The sequence below is a fragment of the Monodelphis domestica genome, chromosome 2 (assembly GCF_027887165.1).
Source record: "Monodelphis domestica isolate mMonDom1 chromosome 2, mMonDom1.pri, whole genome shotgun sequence".
NCBI lineage: Eukaryota > Metazoa > Chordata > Mammalia > Didelphimorphia > Didelphidae > Monodelphis > Monodelphis domestica.
The window spans coordinates 200,354,359-200,364,192 of record NC_077228.1 but is presented as its reverse complement, the minus strand read 5'-3'; positions in this window follow the sequence as shown (position 1 = coordinate 200,364,192).

Genomic DNA, 9,834 nt, shown 5'->3' with positions numbered 1-9,834 from the left:
CTACAATTAGATGAGTTTAGAATGGTTGAACAACTGGATACAAAAAATGTGGATTAATTTTATCCACATTAATCTTGAAAGATGTCATTAGTAGAGTGGCATAGGGTTCTTTTTTGGAGGGAGAGTCTTATCTTGTTTAATATTTTTAATCAGTATCTTAGCTGAACCCATGCTTATCATTTTTTTTCTCTTGATAAGAAGCTTGGAGGAATAATTTATATGGTGGGAAATGGAATCAAGATAAAAAATACTTTAATGAATTAGTAACAAACCAATGTATAAAATGGAGGAAACATATCTTCCTCTTCTCCACAGAGAGATTGAGGGCTATGGGGATGGAATATTGTGTGCATTGTCAATTTCCTGGTTGATTGAGTTTTGTTTTATTTTTTCTTTGTTATAAAAGAGGATTCAATGAGAACATATTAGGAAATGATTACATTATTTTTAAAAAGCAAAAATGAAAACAAAAGCCTGACTTATATGGAAAACATTCACCTTAGATTCAAATAACAAACTACAGCATGGGAGAGATGTGGGTAGACGGCAGTTCATGTTTTAAAAGATTCAGAGGTTTAAGTGGAAGGCAAGCTTGATATTAGTATATAGTATGATTTATGCATCATCCTGTTTCAATAATTAGGTCATTTTAAGTGTAGGGTTACTTAGGTCCATATGGTTCTCTTCTCTCCTGCTTTTGGGAGTTTTATTAGACAAAAAGTTAATAGTGGAATCATAATTACTTCAAGCCACTATTAGGAAAATTTCTAACATTTAAGGACAAATTTGGGTTAATTAATTAAGAGAATGTTATGTACAAATAACAGCAATATTGTTCAAAGAATAACTGTGAATGACTGAACTATTCTGAGTAATATGAATATTCAAAACAGCTATGAAGAACTGATGAAGGAAAATGCTAGGCACCTACAGAGAAAGAAAGAAATATTAAAGTATTTATAGTATAGTTCCACACATATATCTATATCAAATGGTGGCTTTTTCTAAAGTGGGGTTGGGAGGAAAGGTGGAAACAACTCAGAACTCAATCTATAAACAAAAAAGAAATAAAATGAATATAATAAAAAAATAACTTTCCTATATTTAGACCTTCCCAACTATGGAAGGAGTTGACTCATCAGAAGTGTTCAACAGAATCTATATGACCACTTTGTGAGGTGCCTTGAATAGGTTCTTGGATAGGCTGTGAGATTTGACTAAATTACTTTTGAGGTCCTTTTTATTATTAAATCCGGAGCTGTTTTCTTCCCCCATGATGATTTTGGTTTGGGAGAGAAAACAAGAGTGCATTTTGATGGCAAATTTCAGAACCGGACCTGAGTATTCATGAGCAAGCGGCGTTGAAAAAGGGCCATTCAACTTTGTGTGGGCTGTGTGCCCTCTAGTGGCTATACATGGTAAAGCAGTCCTCAGCTCCGTTTGGGTCTCATTACACAAGCAAGATGTTACTGTATCCACGGATAATTAAGAGTTTAATTTAATTTTCTAATAATTATGACTTGTTAACACATGCCTTATGGCATGAATATAGGATAACAGGTTTCAGAGCTGGAAGAACCCTTAGAGATACTGTAGTCCCATTGCCTTCATTTTATATATAGGGAAATTGAGGCAAAGATGGTTTATTCAAGATTACACAGGTAATAAATATAAAGGCTGTGATTCAAATACAAGTACTATGACTCCAAGGTCCTCTGACTCAAGATCTCATCTCCTTTCCAGGGCACCAACACTATCCATATCTCACAGCAGAAGAGTCCTTTTACAAGATATTTCTTTCATCTTGTTTCTTTATAAAATTTCATTAAATCTATCCCAGTTGAGAAAGATTGTGTCTATCATATAAAGATCCCTCCCAGTTCCTTCTACATTCTTATCCTCCCCCACCTCACCATTGCCAATTTTTATTTTTAGTAATAGTTGTAGGATCTTAGATTCAGAACTAGAAATTTTCAGAAATCATCTTGTTTAAAGGTTCCTAACCTAGAACATTCATGGATTAAAAAAAAATTCCTGTCATAACATGTCAATATAAATAAATTCTTTTGTAGTCCTATGTATTTTATTTTAAGAAGTGAAAAATATTGTTCTTGCCTAATGTGATGTTGAAAAACTGTTATTCCTTCTACTTGGGAAGATTGGGGCTGGTGGATCACTTTAATTTGAGAGTTCTGAGTCTTGGTAGAGCAAATCAGATGTATTCACTAAGTTTGGGATCAATATTATATTCCCCAAGGTCCAAAGGACCACAGAGCTGCCTATGGAGGGATAAGTCAACCCAACTCAGAAACAAAACAAGTCGAAGCATCCCTGCTGATCAGTAGTGAATAAAGGCTATGTACTTTCAAACTGGGCATGATAGGGAGACCTAGTCTTAAAAAAAAAAAGGAAAACATGATTCTGAGAAATTGTCCATAAGCTTCCAAATTGTCAAAGGGATCCACAACAGACAACAAAGGTTAAGAATTGATCTAGTGTAACCCTTCATTTCTGGCAGTAGAGAAAGTTAGAAAGTTAGAGGTTAGGTAACTTGCTCAAGATCACACAAACAGTAAGCAGCAGGGTAGGATTTGAAAACAACTTATAAAAACATATTTGATTTATATGTTTTGTTTGTAATTTTGCTTCTCTTCTGAATATGTCCCTCTCTTCCCCACTGAGTAATCTTGATAGCAAAGAATTTTTTAGAAAAAGAAAAAGAAGAAAAGCAGTCAGCAAAGCCAACCAATATATCAACTATGTCTGACACCACATACTGTATTCCACATCCACAGCCTCTCCTTCTGCAAAGTGAATGAAGTGGATTTTCTCAGTTTTTGTCCGGAGCAAAGTTTGACCATCATAATTTCCAGATGTTCAATTTCAGTTTTTTCTTTCCATTCCAATTGCTGTAGCCATTGTGTGTATGTTTGTATGTATATCTGTGTCTCTGCTTACTTTTTGTTTTTAACCTTTTCTTTCTGTCTTAGTAACGACTCCAAGACAGAAGACAGAAGGGCAAGGATTAGGCAAATTGAGTTCAATGACTTATCCAAGGTCACACAGCTAAAACTGAGGGCATATTTAAATCCAAACTCTCCCAACTCCAGGTCTGGTGCTCATTCCATTGTGTCATCTACTACTCCTGCTTACTTCTTTTTTGAATCATAGAATCACTGATTTAAGAATCTGGAAAAAACTTCAGCAACCTATACATACACAGACAGAATATCCACTATAACATGCCCAACAAACAATTGTCTGCTTGGTCTTCCCATGTGTTTATGAATTCTTAATATTTGTTAGTCCCTAATAACAATTTTCCATTATATTATTATATCACATGTTTTAGTCATTTCCCAACTGATGGACTTCTATTTTGCTTGCTACCACAAAAAGAATGTCATACATAACTTGGTGTGTACAGTACTTTTCTATCTCTCTTTGACCTTGTTGGGATATATGCCTAAAAGAAGTATCTCCTGAAAGGGTACAGACATTTTGGTCACTTTTTTCCTAATTGCTTTTGAGAATGACTAGATAAATTCACAGTTCCACCAATTGTAAATCAGTAAAACTGCCTATCCCCCCAAATCCCCTATACATAACCCCCAAAACATCAACTGCTTTCATTTCTTGTCATCTTTACCAATGAGTTGGGTGTGATGTAAAAGGTCAAAGTTGGGTTTTTTTTGCATTTCTATTATTGTTAGTGACTTGGGGCAATCCTTCATATAGTAGTTGTAGTATGCAGTTTTTGTAGGAACTATTTGTACATGTCCTCTAATGATTTATCCAAGAGGGAAAGGTAGTTTTCCTTATGTTTGTTCCCTTCATAGCTTGGGTATCGAACCCTTATCAGAGATATTTGATACAAAGATTTTGCTCAATGTGCTTCTCCCCTTATACTAATTTCATTTATTTATATAAAATCTTTTTGATCTCACATAAGAGACTACCTCACATTAGAGGCAGCTAGTGATGCAGTAGAAAGAGTGCTGACCCTAGAGTTGGGAAGCTCTTAGTTCAAGTTTAGCCCCAGAAACTTAATAACAGCATGATCCTGGACAACTGATTTAGCTTTGATGAATGGAATCTACTTTTCATAAAGCACATTATTTTTGTGATGCCTCCTATCATTTCTTTTGGTTAAGAATTCACCCTCCCAGAGGCAGGTAGGTGGTTCAGTAGATAGAGAATCAGTCCTGGAGATGGGAGCTCCTAGGTTCAAATCTGACCTTAGACACTTTCTAGTTGTGTGACCCTGGGCAAGTCACTTAAACCCAGTTGTATAGCCCTTGCTATTCTTCTGCCTTGAAACTGATACTATCTATTCTAAGATAGAAGGTAAGGGTTTCTTTTTTCTTTTTTTTAAGAATTCAACCTCTCCCCATTTGTGGAATGGCTGAATATGATTGTGCTAGAATACTATTGTGTTACAAGAAATAACAAGCAGGATGTTTTCCAAGAAAATCTGGGAAATATTATATGAACAGATGCAAAGTGAAGTGAGCAGAACCAGGAGAATAGTGTATATGGCAAAAGCAATATTGTAATGATGATCAATTGTGAAAGATTTAGCTATTCTGATCAAGATAATGATTCAAAACAATTCCAAAGGATCCATGATGAAAAATGTTATTCATTTCCAGAGTGAGAACTAATGAACAGAATGGAGAGCAAAATGAAGCAATTTTTAAAATGTCTTTATTTTTCTTTTTTTGTGTTTTTTGAGTGAGTGTGGGGTTTTGCAACATGAATAATATGGAAATATGTTTTGGATGACCTCAAATGTATAATCATATTGCTTTTTTCTTTTCCAAGGATAAGGGTGATACAGGGGGATGGAGAGAATTTGGAACTCAAAATTATAAAAATTAATGTGCAATTTATCTTTTGTTCTTACCAATTATATGTTATAATAAATTTCCACACAATTCAATTACCATCATATACAACAATTTATTCAGTCATTCCCCAATTGATGGACATCCCTTTAATTTCCAATTCTTTGTCACAAAAACAGCAGCTATAAAAATTTTTGTACAAGTAGATCCTTTCTCGCTTTTTTTGCTCTCTCTGGAATACAGACCTAGTAGTAGTATTACTGGATCAAGAGGTATTCATTGTTTTATAATCCTTTCAGCAAAATTCCAAATTGCCCTCCAGAATGGTTGGATCAGTTTGCAGCTCCACCAGAAATGCATTAATATCCCAATTTTGCCACATCCCCCTAACATTTATCATTTTTACTGTCATATTGGCCAATCTGATAGGTGTGTGTTGGTACCTCAGAGTTGTTTTAATTTTAATTTCCCAAAATCAAGAAAGATTTAGAACATTTCCCCATATTATTATTTTTTTGTTTTGATTTAATTTCTTCCTCTGAAAATTTTGATTTCTTCATCTGAAAACTGCTTATTCATATCCTTTGACTGTTTGACAATTGGGAAATGACTTGTATTCTTATGAATTTGATTTAGTTCTTCATATATTTAAGAAATGAGACCTTAAACAAACAAATTTGTCATAAAAATTTTCCCCACTTTGTTGTAATATGCAGTTTAAAGATTGCTATTGGTAAGTATTTAATGAAATAAATTAAAAATATATTTAAAATAATTTAAGGTCACACACACAAGTGCACAACTAGCCATAGCTATGACACAGCACTTGATCTGATGCTATTCTACTGATGCTATTCTATCATGAAATTTGATATTCAAGTTACATTTGCCTTAAAGAAAAAAAATTACCTTCTGTCTTAGAATCAATACTGTGCATTGTAGAAAGGCAAAACTGGAATTGCCCCTGTCTGCAAGGAGCTAACATTCTATAGGGTCAACAAATGTCTCACCTAGGTTCTCTTTCAAAGACTATTCAGGGATTTATCTCATTAAATCAATAAGTCAACATACATTTATTAAGTGCATTCTCCCTGCCTCACACTGAGTTGTTGTGAATACCAATACAAGCAAAAACAAAGACAGTCTCTGCCTTTGGTTTAATTCTTAAAAAAAAAGAAAAAGAAAAAAAAGAAAAAATCCCTACCTTTTGTCATAGAATCTATTAATTCTAGGGCATAGGGCTATAAGGGATATGCAATTTGAGTTAAGTGGCTTGCCCAAGGTCACACAGCTAGGAAGTCTACTTAGCTGCCCCTCTTCAATTTCATTCTAATGGAGAAGACAACACATAAAAAAGTCACTGAAAAAGGGTGGGTTTGGGTAGAGAGAAATATTCTGGAGTCAGTTGAAAATGTACAGAAAATCAGGATAGAAACCAAGAGAGGAGTAAAGGAATGAATATGGCATCCAAGATGCTTTCTCAAATTGGATATTCTGGGGGCAGGTAGGGGTCTCAGTGGATTAAGAGGGAGGTCCAGAGACAGAAGGGCCAGAGTATAAATCTGATCTTAGGTCCTTCCTAGCTGTGTGACCCTGAACAAGTCACTTAATCCCTATTGCCTAGCCCTTACCATTCTTCTGCCTTGGAACCAATTTCCAGGTTGATTCTAAGATGAAAATAAGAGGTTTTTTTTTTTAATTGAGGGTCTGAGAATGGATGAATTATTATATTCATTAATTATTATATAAATATTACATGTAATGGAATTATATTTATATAATGGAATATATATGTGGGATATTATTGTTTTGAACTCTTATGAGCATAAAAACCAACCAGAATTCCAAAAGATTAATGAACAAACATGCTACCCACCTCCTGATAAATTAAGGACTCAAAATGCAAAATGAAACATGTTTTGACCATGATCAATGTGGAAAGTTGTTTTGTTTGATTATACATATTTAGTGAGGAATAAAGGCTATATTGCATGATACCACACCATGCTGCATCAAATTACTTACATATCAAGGAGGGGAGAAAAAAGAGGGAAAGAATGTGGATTGTAAAATGTCAGGAGAATGTTATAAATTATTTCTACATGTAATTAGGGGAAGTAAAATAAAATATTACTGAAAAAATACATGTTTTATAAAGGGTTTTGAAGGGTTGTGGTGTGGGAAGGTAAGAAAGAGAATCTTGAGATATATATGTATGCATGTTTGTGGGGGGGGGGGGCTGGTAACAATGATCAACATAATGACCAATGATGATTCCCAAGGACTCATGATGAAACTTGGTACTTACTACCTGACAGAGAGGTGATGGACTCAGAGTCCAGATTTAGCTTTTTTTTTTTTTAAGATATGGCCAAGGAGAACTTTGTTTTGCTTGACTATGTTTGTTTAAAACAACAGTTTTTTTTCTTGTTTTCTCAATTTGGGATGGTGTGCAGAAGCTGAGAGAGAGAAAGACGATTAATTTTTGATGAAATATAAAATTTAATTTTAAAAAATGGAGGTTTTGAGAAGATTCACCAGTGGGAGGAGTTGACTGCAGAAATAGAGGTGTCTTCCAGAATAAGAAGAAGCATGGAAAAATCTGGAGAATCGGGAATGGAGCTGGGAGATAAAAAGATTTATTCACTCTCTTTAGGGTAAAGTAGAAGAGAGAAGGAAGAAAATCTGCCTTCATCTGATTTCATATATTTTCTCCATCAACATCATATTGTGTAGAATCCTGAATCTCTCAAATCCAGTCCTTCCCCATGCTCTTTTCAAGCTACTCAGAACCAAGCCATACACATGGGATTTTGAATCCCTGTAGATGAGTATGGGTTTAATTTGCTGACCCCTTTATTAAAAAAAAAAAAAGACTAATTTTTGCCCTTTTTCTCTCTATTTAAAACAAACAAAAAAACACTTTACCTTCTGTCTTAGTACCAGTTCTAAGATAGGAGAACAGCAAAGGTTAAGGAATGACATTAAATGACTTGCCCAAGGTCACACAGCTAGGAAGTGTCTTGAGGTCAAATTTGAACCCAGAACCTCTTGTCTCTGGGCCTGACTATCCACTGAGCCATCTAATGGCCCCTAATTTTCTCTTCATAAAATGCTCCCTAAATATTTATTTTAATCCTCCCCATGAATTCTATTCCCCATACTGTATAAGTCAGTAGTGACTCCCCACTACACATAAGTCAATAGTGATAAAATAGGAAAGGCTGTATAAATTTAGATGAATATGATAATGCACAGTTCAAAGTTTGGACATCCTAGCAGCTCCACTAACTTGCAATTTTATCTTCAGCAATTATTTTTTCTGGTCCTCAGTTTTGAAGAAATTATGTGTTTGTGAAAGCCAGAAATACCAGTGCAGTTTCAGAGGACTAAACTGAGCACTAGATAATGAAGTTCCTATTTCTTTAAATGACCTTGGATAGGTTTTTTCCACCTGGACCTCCTTTATCTCATCTGTCAAACAAGGACATTCCCAGCTCCTTCCAAGTCATCAAACAGATAAAGTGTCACTGAACTATGAAAAAAAAATCTAATGATCATCTGTCTATGGGTTTTCAAAAAGTCTGGGGGATCCTGGGAATCCCTGAGATTATTTCAATGGGCTTAAAAGATCAAATCTATTTTTACAGTAATACCAAGATGTTTTTATTTCTGATATTGTGAATATAGATAACTCACATTAACCAAAGTTCTTCGAAAGGAAATTTTTATAATCTCTAAGACTATAACATGATTCTGAAACCAAAAAGTTTGAGAACTGCTGATCATTTTATAGATAAGTAAACTAAAGCCTAAAGAGGGAAGTGACTTACTCAAATTCACACAACTTGAAAATGGCAGAACTGATGAAAGAGAAAAATAAAAAGAATAGTGCATAATGCACTGGGCCTGTGTTCAAATTCAGCCTCAAATGCTTACTGTGTTACCTTGGGCCAGTTACAAACGTATTTGCCCCAGTTTCCTCATTTGTAAATGAACTAGAGAAAGAAATGGCAAACATTCCAATATCTTTGCCAAGAAAATCCCAAAAGAGGTTGCAGTCAGACACAACTGAGCAACTGAACTTGTAACCCCAAATTATGTGAAAGGGTTCCCTTTCATATAACTTTGATTACCTTCAGTTATCAGATATTCTTCAGACCCCTCAAAGAGAGGGGAATGAAAGACTGTGGGGCCTAGAACATAGAACTGAGATTAAGTAAATAGTCTATGGCTGAGGTACCACTGCTTTCAAGCTCCAGGCTTGGTAAAACATTCTGGGCTGGAGGTAGAGGGAAGGGGAATCTAGAATTTTAAGAAGAGTGGGGTTCCCAGTCTGTATGCCCTCTCTGCTTTCTGCTTTCAGGGGCTTCTGGTCTTTTCACAGATACATTTTAATGTTCATGTCTTTTTTCACAGCTCTCCAGTGCTTTTTAACTAACTAAACTAACTTAACTCTCTCTCCCTCCCCCCCTCTCTTTATATATCTCTCTCTCCCCCCCTCCCTTCCTCTCTTCTTTCTTCCCTTCCTCCATCCCACTTCTTTTGCTTTCTCTTGCTCTAGGAATCACCTAAGGTGTAGGGGTCTATCCACTTGCCTGTTGCTTCTTTCTTTCCTCCATCTGGGTCTGTCTGTCTCTCCCCACACTTTAAGGTGTAGATACCTATCTGCTTGCTTCTCTTTCTGTTTTTCTGTCTGACTCTCTGTCTCTCATCATCCCCAACTTCCATTTCTTTTGCTGTCTCTAGGAATCCCCTAAGCAGTGGGTGTTTATCTGCTTGCTCTTTTTAGTCTGTGTCTCTGTTTCTGCCTCCCTCCCTCTTTTCCTCCCTCCTACTTCCTCCCTTCCCTCCCCTTCCCCCAACACACACGAGACCACTCCCTTTCCCTACTCTCTCTACTCTCTTTAGGGCTCGGGGACCTGTCTTTACGCCTTTCCTTAAATACATTAGTAAGATGATACATTAGAGTGGCTGAGCTTTAGGA